A 14,244-nucleotide genomic window follows, 5' to 3' on the forward strand; every position below is an offset into this window, starting at 1 on the left:
TGTCTTTGAATCCACCCTAAATACTTCGAAAGGTGAAGTATTTATACAAAAAATATTACAAAATATCTCATAACAGTTTGAGAATTAATCTAGGAAATCAAAATATCTTCAAGCATGAAGATAGAGACAAATGGAAAATTGCATCATGATGTCCCTTTTATTGTGATAGTGTTGGTTGTTTGCAGTTTGAATTTGAGCTCTTTAAGCTAGCTGATATTTGTATGCTGGAATCACCTTTGTCTTTAATCTTTTACTGATACTCTTTAACCTGTTACTCTTTGACCCTGTTTATCTGTCCTTTCACCTGCCTTCAGATTTACTGTGGTAACTTATAGTAAATCTGTCATCTTTTCCCACCATTCATCTTTAGGTAATCTTGCTTTTAACATCCTTCTGTAAGTTTCATCAGCCTCTGTATATTTGGCAAAATTTGGCTTGATGACAAACAAATGTTTTACCTCGTTTTACAGGAAAAATAGATCCTCTAAAGTATCATACAATACTTTTCCAGTTGGAAAGGCTTTAATTTCTGAAGTGCTTGCTTGCTCCTTGGCCAACTTTCTTAATCTGTCAGTGTAGTCCAATTGGGTCATAAGTTTATCATGGATGACCATAGGATTGGGAAGGCCTTTATCCCTCAAAATTTGAAACTTTGCCATGAATTTGTCAACAACCTGCATGTTATGGCATTTTTCTTCCAAGTTAACCATAAGGTTTCTTTTAGTCATAACTTTTTGATTTGTATGATAGCTTCAGTCCTATGCTCCACACCAAGCTCATTTAGTTCATGCATGTTCCTGTTGTTCAAGAATTGGATGAGTCGATTAGCATCCTCAGGTTGGTCTCCTAGGTCTTCCTTTACCTTTTGTATTGCTCCGGTGCCCACTTTCACCAGTTCTGTTTGCTCGAATATTACTTGAATTGATGGCCAAATATCATTGACGGAGTCAATGATATTGGCCTAGAGCATCTCCTTAGTTTGTCCTAGTGGTTTTTGCAAAGTTAAATCTTTTTCAAGGACCTTTATCTTCTCACCCATCCTTAGGGCTTTATGTGCTTCTTCTTTCTGTTGTATTTGGGCAAGCTTATAGTCAGTTTCTAGACTTGCCACTTTTTCCTTTAATTTCTTTAGCTCTGTAGCCTGGATGGATTGTGGCATAGGTTACAAACTGCACACAATCATTTATTTTGTACAAGAAGTAAATAGTAGTGGCATTTTGACTTGCACACTTTCATGGTCTTTTCTTTTCTTGGGGTACATATTTTCATCTTTTGTGACCTTTTTTATTCTTTTTGTCCTTTGATTTTTCTTTTAGGACATACCCTCTTTACATTTTTTAATTTTTTGAATATGGAAAGCATTTGCAAAAAGCAAAGGTATGTACATATTACAGGTTTAATCTCAGCCATTCAAAAATTATGACTCCTATTGGTATAGGAACCTAAAATTTCTCAAAGGTTTATTAAGACTGAGGGTTTGATTCCCGAGTGAAGTCACCACTATGTTATCACTTAGAAGTCTTCCCTAGAAGTTATCAAAAGAAAGAATAATCCGAAGTAACCACAAACCTAATCTTTTAGACTCGGGTTCTAGCCAACCTAAGTCCAGAGAGGGCTCTCTCTTTATAATTTAACTTCGTTTTGGGTGGGATTTTAGGCTAGTTCTTAGTGTTCATAAGGTGTTGATTTTAGTTGGGTTGTGGAATTCTAGGAACAAATGGACAGAGCAATGCCTTCAAGCCATTGGGCTATGGAGTCAATAAAAGGATGGCTTAATTGGACCACATCACTAAAGGGAGTGTTCACAGGGCAGGCTAGCAAAGAAAAAAACAAATCTCAGGTTCAATGGATGAGGTAGTCCTAACCAGGGTGAAAGGGCAATGAAGAATACTTAGACTGGGATCAAGATGAAGAGCAGGAGGTGATCGTGAACAAAGGGCAACTAAGAATCCTTTACTATAGATTGAGGGGAAACTACGGAAGTAAGGGAACAGTTAAGAATTCCCTAACTAAGATAGTTTAGCAGAAAACATTAAGAATGTAAACAGTCAAGATAGAGAGCATTAAAGCCAGTTCTGAAATATCATTCCTAGTTTACCATTCAAATTTCATAGGAACACATGTGATTATTAATAAACATAAAGAAAAACAATAATACACATGAGAAAAAATACTTATTTGATTTCCGCTTTACACAAGAATCATGTGAAATGTCTTTACTTTATTCCTTGATCCAGCAAGCCAATCCAGTCTTGATACAATAACACTTTAACTTGATAGGAAAATGTCTACAGAAATGTCTTTGAATCCACCCTAAATACTTCGAAAGGTGAAGTATTTATACAAAAAATATTTACAAAATATCTTAAAACAATATGAGAATTAATCTAGGAAATCAAAATATCTTCAAGCATGAAGATAGAGACAGATGGAAAACTGCATCATGTTGTCCCTTTTATTGTGATAGTGTTGGTTGTTTGCAGTTTGAATTTGAGCTCTTTAAGCTGGTTGATATTTGTACGTTGGAATCACCTTTGTCTTTAATCTTTTACTGATACTCTTTAACCTGTTACTATTTGACCCTGTTTATCTGTCCTTTCACTTGCCTTCACATTTACTGTGGTAAATTATAGTAATTTTGTCATCTTTTCCCACCATTCATCTTTAGGTAATCTTGCTTTTAACATCCTTCTGTAAGTTTCATCAACCTTTGTATATTTGGCAAAATTTGGCTTGATGACAAACAAATGTTTTACCTCGTTTTGCAGGAAAAATAGATCCTCTAAAGTATCATACAATACTTTTCCAGTTGGCAAGGCTTTAATTTCTAAAGTGCTTGCTTGCTCCTTGGCCAACTTTCTTAATCTGCCAATGTAGTTCAATTGGGTCATAAGTTTATCATGGATGACCATAGGATTGGGAAGGCCTTTATCCCTCAAATTTTGAAACTTTGCCATGAATCTGTCAATGCCAACCTGCATGTTATGGCATTTTTCTTCCAAGTTAACCATGAGGTTTCTTTTAGTTAGAACTTTTTTGATTTGTATGATAGCTTCAGTCCTATCTTCCATACCAAGCTCATTTAGTTCATGCCTGTTCTTGTTGTTCAAGAATTGGATGAGTCGATTAGCATCCTCAGGCTGGTCTCCTAGGTCTTCCTTTACCTTTTGTATTTCTTCAGTGGCCACTTTCACCAGTTCTGTTTGCTCAAATATTACTTGAATTGATGGCCAAATATCATTGACTCTATCAATGATATTGGCCCAGAGCATCTCCTTAGTTTGTCCTAGTGGCTTTTGCAAAGTTAAATCTTTTTCAAGGACCTTTATCTTCTCACCCATCCTTAGGGCTTTCTATGCTTCTTCTTTTTGTTGTATTTGGGCAAGCTTACAGTCAGTTTCTAGACTTGCCACTTTTCCTTTAATTTCTTTAGCTCCATAGCCTAGATGGACATGTCCTCCATGGATTTCACTAACTCTATTGTCTTTTCTATTGATGTACCTGTTGTTGTTGACTTGGTTGTGACTGGCAGTGTTGTAGCAGGTGGAGTTGTTGGTGCTAAAGAGGCTACCAATGTTGAAGGGATTGCAGTAGAGACCGTGGGAATAACAGTCCTTGAAGTGGTGGTTAGGTCACTTTGTTTGGACTGTATCAATGTGTCCAACTCTTTCTCTGTTTCCTTCAGCTGATCATTTAGCTTGAGGACTAAGTCCATAAGTTCTTCTTGTTCCTTTTGAGTCTCTAAGACTTTTGTTGTTTGTGGATGATGAAGATGTGGAATTTTGAGTTGCTTTTTCAAAGCAGTTATGTCATCATTCTTCTTTTTTATTAACCTTTTTGCAACTTTCACATCTTTGGGATCATGTCCCAATTCTAGGATTAAGTCCTCCAAGGACTTGATTCTGGTGTCTTTTGCCTGTGAAGAGGCCTTCTCCAATTGGAATTGTGTTGATATATTATTCAGCGAATTTTGTAACTGGTGGGCTGCAATGGCTTTGCTTGTCAAAGTGGAATATACCATCTCCCCTATTTGTTTGTGCAACTCAATCTGGTCAATAGGATGGATTTCCTTTGCCAGTACTTCAAAATCTATCTTTTTGTAGTCTGCTGTTGTTCTGGGCTGCTGAGTGGTGGGCTTCATGAAAGTCATCTGCATTTTGCCTTCTTTCACATCAAAGGCTGACATAAGCCTTGTCTGATTGGTAGGAGCCATCTTTAAGTATTGTGCATAGCTTTGGGCTTTTAGCCTTTCATTCCTGGCCTTTATTTCCTTGTACTTTTCTCTAATATCCTGGTCTTGGTCAGCTGGCATCCTAAATGAGGACACTTCCACACTTTTTTGTCTTTCCAACATCTGAGCATGTGATGTGGAAGGTTCTTGTGTGCCTCCAGAGGGAGTAGCATGCCTACTCCCTTCTCTTTCTGTGCTTGTGGCTCCAACTGTTTCTTTTGTGAATTCCTACTCAGAGAAAGGATTTAACCTTTTCCTTTTGACATCTGTTTGCGAAGCTGCCCTGCCTGAAGGAGTGGCCTCTTCTCTCTCTCTCTTTTAAGATTTTTCTCCTCATTTAGAGGAGTTTGCAAGTTAGGGGGAGTACTCATATTGGGATTTGGCAGTTTTGTTTGAGTTAGTGCTTCTGATAAGTCTGGTTGTTCTGACTCTTCTTGTACCTGGGGTTCTTCTTCTATGTGTTGTTCACTATGTGCCTGTGATTCTCCTTGTGCTTGAGATTCTCCTGGAACCTGCAGGAAAGAACCTTCATCAAGTCTTTTTTCTAAATCAATTAGTGTATTTTCAATAGCAACTTCAGTGCTATCTCTGTCCACTAAAGTATTCTCCACCCATTCCAACTGATTTGAATATTTCTCTATTTCAAGAATTCAATGGTGAATGTAGGGAGTCATCTTATTTTTTTGTCTTCTGTTGCAGATGAAGTCACAAGGATCATATCTCCACATGAAGCTTTGTTTTAGTTTGAGTCTCTGAAGGATTTCTTCTGCTTCTCTTCTAGCTTCTCTGCTATTACATACAAAGGGGCCTAGTTGATCTTTGATTCTGAGTTGGGCCTTCTTTTTGGCTTTAACAAAATGTACCTCATCTAAGTTGATTATCTGCCTATAGTACTCCAGAGCAAATAACCTCATTGGGAGGTATCTAGGTAGTTTATATGGGGCCAAATCACAGTGATAGATCCTAATTTCTATGTGATTTTGGTACAAGTACAAATCTCCCACTTTGTGTTGTTTTGACAGCTGCAGGATCCTCCTGATTTGAACTGATTCTTTGAGGAGGACTTCCTAACAGCATGGTCACTACTGGATGTACAAAAAGATCAATGAAATCTGTGTATGGATATGGGGAATCATACTTATGTATCAAAGGAGTCCAAAAAATTACTGACCTAGGATGACCTTTAGTGTCGAGATTTTGGAGAGTGAATGGGAATTTGTCAGCTTGGTAGTATAAGAAAAGGTGGTACAAAACTGAAGAATACTTAAACACTCTTTCATTACTCATTCTCAAAAATTGTTCATGCATCATATCAGCTATGTACTTGGCATAATCATACATTACAACAGGGGGCTATCCTAGGGTGAAAATGGACATGAAGGCTAAAATTATTTCATCCATGTATTCACTGGTGGTATAGCCTAAAACACAAGATATCATTGCTACTATATCTTGACCAAATGGGGAAAACATGGTAGCCACATAAGAAGGAGGTTCTGTTGGGATATGATTTTCCTCCCTTATGAAGGTCTGAAGCATTTTAGCAATCTTGGCAGTGGTAAGCTTGGGAAATTTTTCTAGTAGGTCTCCAATTGAAATAGGGGTTAAGTTTTTCCCTGGTTGTAATTGCAGCGTTTCATTGATTGACTTAGTAGTAATGGTGAAAAGTATGGTATAGTCAGAAGACATCACTGCTTTTTGAGTGGGAATGTAGTTTGCATGGCAATAATGAATGATTTCAAGGAAAATTTGCACCTCAGAGAATTTATACTTGGGGAAAATTAGATTCCCACAGCCCTATTTGATCATCTTGGTTTAGGTATTGGTCCCTGTATCGGAAATACAGTTTGATAGGGGATTCTTGGACAGAGGTGTCCTTGATTTGGAAGTATTTATCATCAAGGGAAGGTGATTCAAGTCCAAGTGAGGAGAAGTAATTGGCCTGACATCCATGGCAACAGGGGCGGACATTCTTAGTTCTTATGGATTTAAGAATGGGGAAAAAGGGTTTTTCAGTCAATTAGGGCAACTGGGTTCCAATACAGGGTAGTCTTGGGTCGTTGTGTAGTTCTTTTTTCACTAAATTTCTTATTAATTCCAAGCAATGTAAGTAACTAGTTCAGAACTGATACAAGGTTTCCAGTGAATTTGGATAAAATACCTAGAATTTTGGGAATATTGAATCTGAACAGGTCGACGGGTTACTGTGCACGGTTGCAAAAATTCTGTGTGAACTGGAGGGTGGACTGTGAGTTCAATGGCTTCTTCAAGTTAGCGACTGGACATAGGTTGGCGGTTGGACGTCATGCAGTTGCATGCATGAAGGTCTGGAACTTTTTAGTTTCACGATAAAACAAAGATTATGAGGTTTTTGGCTTTATTAACAAAGTCAACATTTAGCAGGTGTTTGGGGAATAGTGGTACTTTTGGTAGTTAGCGGGGTGATGTGATAGCTTAGCGTTTAGCGGGTGGCGGTAAGCGGGTTTTTCCACACCGCTTATGAGCGTTGGGTGGTTTTAGCGAGAGGTCACCTGATTCCACTCATCAGATACCACGTCACATTGGGGGTCCAAGGGAAAACAACCCATTTCGAGTTGGTAAGGTTTAGGTTTCGGGCCCATGCGAAATCAACGTGGATCGTTGGATTTGAAGGGGGAAGATCGGGTGGCGATCGATCGATGAAAATGTATAGACAGTAGTTCGGGGGCCCGACAGGAAATTAACTTGGTTTTTTGGGATTTAATATGAGATTAGGGTGAGATTAATGCATCAGGCGTGATTGTATTGGCGGAGGATTTGACTTTTAATTAATCACTGATCGATTAATTAATTCATTTGTCGAGTTTGGGTATTTATAAAGTTTATATTTCAAACTTCGGGGACGAGGTATTCATATTTAAAGGGATTTATTAAATACATAGGGCAAAAGGGTTATTTTTCGGGAATTAATATAAATTAAAATTTAATATGAATATCGCGAAAAATGGATTTGGCACTAAGTATAATGTATATTTATAATTCATTCGCTTTTCATAAACACATTATAACTTAAGCTAAGTGTTAATTTTGTGGGCTTTTTGGAAAAGGGGTTTACTTGGGGGTAATGGCTTTTCCTTAGAAAAAATGGTGTTTTATCTTAGGAAAAGGGATTTGTTTGGAAAAATGAGGGAGAGTGAAGGGGGGTAATGTTTGTGAGTGGATTTTTAGTACTTAGGACCTATAAGTCATTGGGCCGAGGGTCCGGTCCCTCCAGAAGTCAGAGAAATGCTCTGAGCCCCTTTGACTTAAGATTTTGGGTACTTAAGACTTTTCATTGGAAATTAGTTAAGTGAAAGGTGTAATGAGTGAGGGCAATTAATCAATTTGATTTTGTGAACTTTATGCCAGTCCAATTTCTCATCCATACTTAGAACTTTCATGATGAGGGTGATAAATATGCTTTTTTCTAACAATCATCACAATTCTGCAACCTTTCTACTACTTACCCATCTACTCATCCTACCATTTTTACTTCTCTTTATTAGGGTGCACTTAAGCTGGCAAAACCTTATCAAAACATTTTTCTTTTCTTTTACAATGGTAATTTAACTAAATCTAACCTTATTACATCCAAAGGCTCAGATTAAACAGTTGAGCTCCTTTATTTACTCTACCTATCTACTTATTCGCGAAGATTACACTGTTTGGTCAGATTTTATTCTCTATCTATAAGCATGAAATAGCCAAGTTTAAACATTTTGACTATCATGGATTGTGGCATAGGTTACAATTTGCACACAATCATTTATTTTGTACAAGAAGTAAATAGTAGTGGCATTTTGGCTTGCACACTTTCATGGCCTTTTCTTTTCTTGGGGTTCATATTTTCATCTTTTTTGACCTTTTTTATTCTTTTTGTCCTTTATTTTTCTTTTAGGACATACCCTCTTTACATTTTTTAATTTTTGAATATGGAAAACATTTGCAGAAAGAAAAGGTATGTACATATTACAGGTTTAATCTCAGCCATTCAAAAATTATGACTCCTATCGGTATAGGAATCTAACAGTGGCTCCACTTGGGGATGGCATTTCTTGGTGAAGTATCAAGAACTTGTAGATCAATGGCCTTCTAATTGCTATGACTTTATCCTGCAACTTTTCCCTTTCACTTTTCTGCGTTATTTCTATTTATGACAGTAAAACTTTTTGGAACTTAGGGCCTTCTCTTCGGGCTTCAACTCCAAAAGTTACCATCCAATCAACTCTAAACTTTTGAAAAATAGAATATGTACAAGTGATTAGTGAAATCAGTAACTAGGTTCTATATAGTGTTTAAGCATTTGACCATTAACTAGTCCTCCTTCGGCTTCTGTGCCATCCAATTCTCTGAGGAAAAAAGCATTATTACCTCTAAAAACATAAATGATATATGGTCCTTTCCATAGGAATTCAAACTTCCCATGTTTACCTTTATCCTCTCTTCTTGAACCCCATTTCAAAACTTTATCTCCTAGGTAAAAATCTTCTACCTTAGTCCTTTTGTCAAAAGCCTTCTTGATCCTTTCCTGCACAATTGAGATTTGATGTACACTTCTTCCCCGGTCTGTTGTAAGTGAATTGTCTAGTTGATTCTTCTTTAAATATCATTTGGCTCAACTTGCACCTCTTGGAGTAATTTCATCACTAGTGTTCCCAAGGAAGATGGGAAAACAACCTCCATTCCATAAACTAATTGATAAGGACTGGTACCAATGGATTTCTTTGTGGTTAGCCTATCTGCCCACAAGGCATTTACTAGCTTCTTGTTCCACGTTTTCTTATTATCCTCCAACAATTTTTTCATGATATTAACTAAACTCTTGTTGGAAGACTCTGCTAGTACATTTCCTTGGGGATAATAAGTTGTGGAGTGGCCCAGGGTTATATGATACTTATTACAGAAATCAATCATTCTCTTAGATTTGAAGGTTGTTGCATTATTAGTGATGATCTTGGTGGGGCATTTGAATCTGGATAGGATGTTGGCCTCAAGGAAGTTTATTATGACAGTGTCAGTGGCATGTTTAGAGGGTATGGATTCTATCCACTTTGTGAAATAATCTGTAGCAGTCAGGATCCATTTATGTTGGGCAGAGGAATGTGGATGGATTTCACCAATGAAGTCAAGACCCCATTGTTGAAATGGTGCTTCAGCAGATATTGGTTTCAAAGGTAAGGGTAAAAGTTTTTTCTTTCCTTCAAAAATCTGACATTTATGACATGAGGTTACAAATTTCTTTACATCAGAAAATAGAGTGGGCCAATAAAAACCAGATGTTAGAATCTTGCCAGCTGTGGTTTTCCGTTAAATATGTCCCCCCCGCCACCTGCATGAAACTCCTGTAATATTTTGTCAGATTCTTCTTTTAATAAACAGTTAAGAAGGATGCCTTCGTGGTTCTTCCAAAATAAAGCATTATCAATTATGCAAAACTTTAAAGATTTCATTTTTAAGAACCTACTTTTAGTCCTGGATAATTCAGGAGGAGCTTGTAGATTTTGTAAAACATATATAATGTCAGCATACCATGGTGATTCAATAAAGGCCTGGCTGATCGGTGGAGTCGCCATCTCCTCTCCATTATCCATTTCTGCAATAAAATTTATGTCTAAGGCCTGATAGTTCGATTCAGCCATGAGCTTGGCTAAACCTTGGCCTTTGATCAACTTTGTAGGTTTGATTTCTAGGTCATATTCTAATATAGTAGCTATCCACTTCCCTCTCTTTCCATCTAGACCATCCTGAGTTAGGATGTCTTTGACCACAGCATTGGGAACATAGGCTATTACATGAGAATATAGAATGTAAACTCTGAAATCTTTGATAGCTTTGACTAAAGCAAAAGCTTGCTTTTCCATTATATTGTACTTTAAAGGGGCATCCCTCAGGGCTTTGCTAAAGAAGGCAATAGGTTGTTCAAAACCCTGATCATTCTTCTGCCATACGACTATAGCAATTGTGTGTTTTGAGGCAAAAGAAAATATAATGAAATCCCTATCAAACTTTGGACTGATCAAAACCGGTGTTTGTGTTAAGGCCAGTTTAATATCTTCAAAAGACATTTTAGCCTCAACTGTCCACTTAATAGTCGAATCTTTCTTCAACATGTTATTTAATAATCTAATTATTTCTGCTATTTTAGAAATAAATCTTCTAAGAAAGTTTATTTTACCTAAAAAGGCTTGTAGTTCTCTGATGCTCCTAGGATGTTGTATCTGTAAGATGGCTTCAATTCTTGCAGGAGCTATCCAGATTCCATATTTAGAGATTATGTGGCCTAAAAATTTTCCCTCTTCCAACCCAAATAAAGATTTTTTGGGATTCAAAGAAATTCCATACTTTCTACACTTGATGAAGACCTGCCTTAGATGATCTAGGTGTTGGTTATCAGGTTTATAGAATACAGTGATATCATCTAAGTATGTTACTAGGAAGTCATGGATTTCCTTAGCAAAAGCTATATCCATAGCTCTTTGAAAGGTGGCCCCTGCATTCTTTAACCCAAAAGACATCTTCACATACATGAATGTGCCCGAAGGAGTAGTGAATGCAATTTTTGCCTAGTCATCTAGGTGAACTAAAATTTGGTTGTAACTAGAAAACCCATCTAGTAATGAGATTTTGGTTGAACCTACTACTCTCTGTAATATGTGATCCATTTTGGGGAGAGGGTAGTTTTCCTTGAGTGAAACTTTATTGAGATTCCTAAGGTCAACACACAGTCTAATTTCACCAATTTTCTTTCTTGTGGGCACCAAATTCGAAACCCAAACAGAGAATCTAATTGGTGTTATGATCTTGGCTTCGTGCATTCTTTTGATTTCCTTTTCAGTAGAAGGAAATAGAATGGTATTAATCCTTCTAAGCTTCAGTATAAAAGGTTTCTGGTTTTCTTTTAAGGGGATAGTGTGTTGTATTATGTTGGTGTCATAGGACTTGAGGCCCTCATAACTCCAAGCAAAGACATCTTGGAATTCATTTAGCAGTTCTATGTATTTCACCTTTTCAGTGGGAGGTAAAGACTTTGAAAGTTTTATCAATTTAGGATCTTCTCCATAGCCTATGTTACACTCCTCTATGTCAGATTTTAAGGGTTCCATTTTCGGTTTTCTAGGGACATCATTTGAATCAAACAAGTCTTCCAAAGGATTTAATCCTTTGGGCAAAATATTGTCTTTGAGATTGATGATTTCAGAGTCTTTGTCAATTATCTCATCAATTTCAATTTGTTTTAGGTTTTGAATATCCGATTTAGTAAACTTTATGGGATGGAATCTATCTATATCTTCATCTTCTAATTTGTTAATTTTTATTTTATCTGTAAAATCAAGATCTAATGTTATGTCAGTATCTATGTTGCTATTTACAAATTCCTCATCTAAAGTTAAAAAATTGTTTATTTGTTGATCATTAGCGAACACTTGCCAGTTTTTCAAGTTATCTGGAATAGCAGGTCTGTGCCTAACCTCAACAGTGTACTGACGGTTAGGTTGAAATGGTAACTTACAAGTGTTGGCAAACATCGCTAAACTATGAGCTTGCATATTGTGTTTTCTTGGGATGACTGCAAGCTTAGTTTCTAAAAAAGTATTCAATATTTCTACAACTGTTCCTTTATAAAAGCCTAACCTAGGATCTCTAGACATGTATACAACGTTGATTTGTTTTATAACCAACTCAGAATCTCCCATAATAGAAACTATTATGATTCCTAACCTTTTAACCAATTTGAGACCTAAAAGAAGTGCTTCATACTCAACCATGTTGTTAGTGCATTTGAAATTCAATCTATAGGGATGGCCCTCTGAGTAATCATTCTCTAAATTGTAAATCCACACTCCTGCTCCTGCACCTAGTTTGTTCACTGACCCATCAAATTCAAGATGCTAGAGTATTTCATGTTCATAATTCTTACTGTCTGGGGGAACAAAATCTTCTTTGATTAAGGTATCTTGATCATCTTTTTTATCTGAAAGCTCTTGAATTTGGACAATTTGATTTTCTGTTGCAACTACAATTTCTTTTGGTTCTGAAGTAATGTTGTTTGAAGTATCTTCTTGGTTTGGTTCAGCATTGTACAGAATGAAAGAATTGATGTCAGAATGCATGTAATATATAGGAAAGTTTTGAGGCCTCTCTTGGCTACTCACTACATATTTCATCAAGGTCTCTCTGTACAATTTTTTAGGATGCCCAAAGACTGATATTGTGGCATATGACATGTAAAGTTGCAAAGATCCTTGGAGTTTGGGCCCCCATGATCTAGATAAGAGCATGCCATATTTAGGTGGTATATCAGCAATAACTATGTCCATGAGAATGGTCTTAGCAAGGTATTGCACTAGGGAAACACACAGGTCTTTTATTAGTCCTAGGCACTTAACTTGACTTGAATCTAATGAAAGCAGGTCCTTGTAAGGCCTAGTGATATCCAAGTTCAATTTCTCCATAACGGATTTAGGCAATAGATTGTGTGAAGCCCTAGAGTCTAGCATAGCATTGTGTAGGATTTTATCGTGAATGTTAAGGCTAATGTAATAGGGTGGTATCCCTCCTTCCACTGGTTTTCCATTAACATCAGCACCGAAAATAAGCTCGGGCTGATCATCAAATAGGTTAACGGGGTCTTCATTCTCAATGAAGTTTAAGGATTTGCTTATTTGAGATTTGTAAGTTTCATGTTTAATCAGCCCTGTTAAGGGAACTGAGATTTTCAACTTGGCCACCTTTGCCCCCAAATTGAAAGGCAAAGCGGACTTCTCTGTTTGAGTGTTTGGAATTTTAACAGTAGGGTTTAGAGCAAATTGCTCTTCTTTTTCTGTATTTCAAGTCTTTTTTAGTGGATTTTCTAATATAATGTTTGGAGACTGTTCCCCTGTTTCCTTAGAGGGAACTGAAGTGGAAGGTTGATCATTAGGGGGTTGGTCATTGGTTACATCTACAATGGTGGGACTAGGAGGGTTCTTATTTGGTCTAGAGAGGATTTGGAGAGCTTTTGTAACTGGAACTGCTTTAATTTTCTTAGGTTGATTTGGTCAGGTGTGTCAGCATTCTTCTTACTCCTCAAATTGTATTGTTTGTACACTTCGAAGATAGCAGAATCATACCCTTGCTTGTAATCGAATGATTCTCCGGATTGGGTCTGGAACTGCTGAAGCATGTGTAATTCCTGATCATCTTGAGTCAAGAAGATAGTTTCCTCATCATCTAATCCCATTAAATTAGGTTGTGTGTCTTGTTCAGGGTCTTCTGAATGGGATGTTTCAGCATAGTTTTCATGAAAAGGTGGCCTAATATTCTGATCAGTTCCATTTTTTCCAGTGTTTTGATTTTGATTCTTTCTAAAGTTTGGATTTCTCATTGGAGGTTCTTGTTGGTTATCTCAGTGAGGCTTCCTTTCGATGTTCTCCATCCTATCCATTAGTTTTTCCATTCCCTTGGCTAGGGCATCCATTTGAAGGTCAAAGGGTGAGGCTTCATCTTTCAAGGGTGCTCTTCTTTCATTCCTAACCCTAGCTCTTTTTGCTAGAAAATTAGCTTCTACACTAACTGCGACACTCTGCATATCTTCTAGAGTTGGTGGATTTCTTTCTCTAAGTTGGAATGCCATATCAGTGTCAAACCCGTCGGGAAACTTTATCAGAGCTAAGCTAGGTGGGGGTCTAAGGTCGATTGGAATTGCATTGTATACATTGTTAAATCTAGTACAATAGTCCTGGACTATTTCATTTGGTCCTCTCTTGATGTTTTCATATTCTGAAAGGATTTGCAGAGGATTCTTTTTCTTTTCCCATCTATTTAAAAATTGCTGGTAAAATACTTCTAAACTATCTATACTATTGTTAGGCAAAGATCTAAACCATGTTCTCACATCACCAGCTAGAGTATGGGCAAAAATTCTCATTTGGACATCTCCAATATCAATTTCATGCAATTCAAAATGATCTATCATCTTTCTTGTATGCTGTTGTGTTGTGTAGGATCCTGTGCCA

This window comes from Pinus tabuliformis, chromosome 2_1 (genome assembly GCF_031772625.1).
Source record: "Pinus tabuliformis cultivar Carrire ecotype Pingquan chromosome 2_1, CPIR1, whole genome shotgun sequence".
Classification (NCBI taxonomy): domain Eukaryota; kingdom Viridiplantae; phylum Streptophyta; class Pinopsida; order Pinales; family Pinaceae; genus Pinus; species Pinus tabuliformis.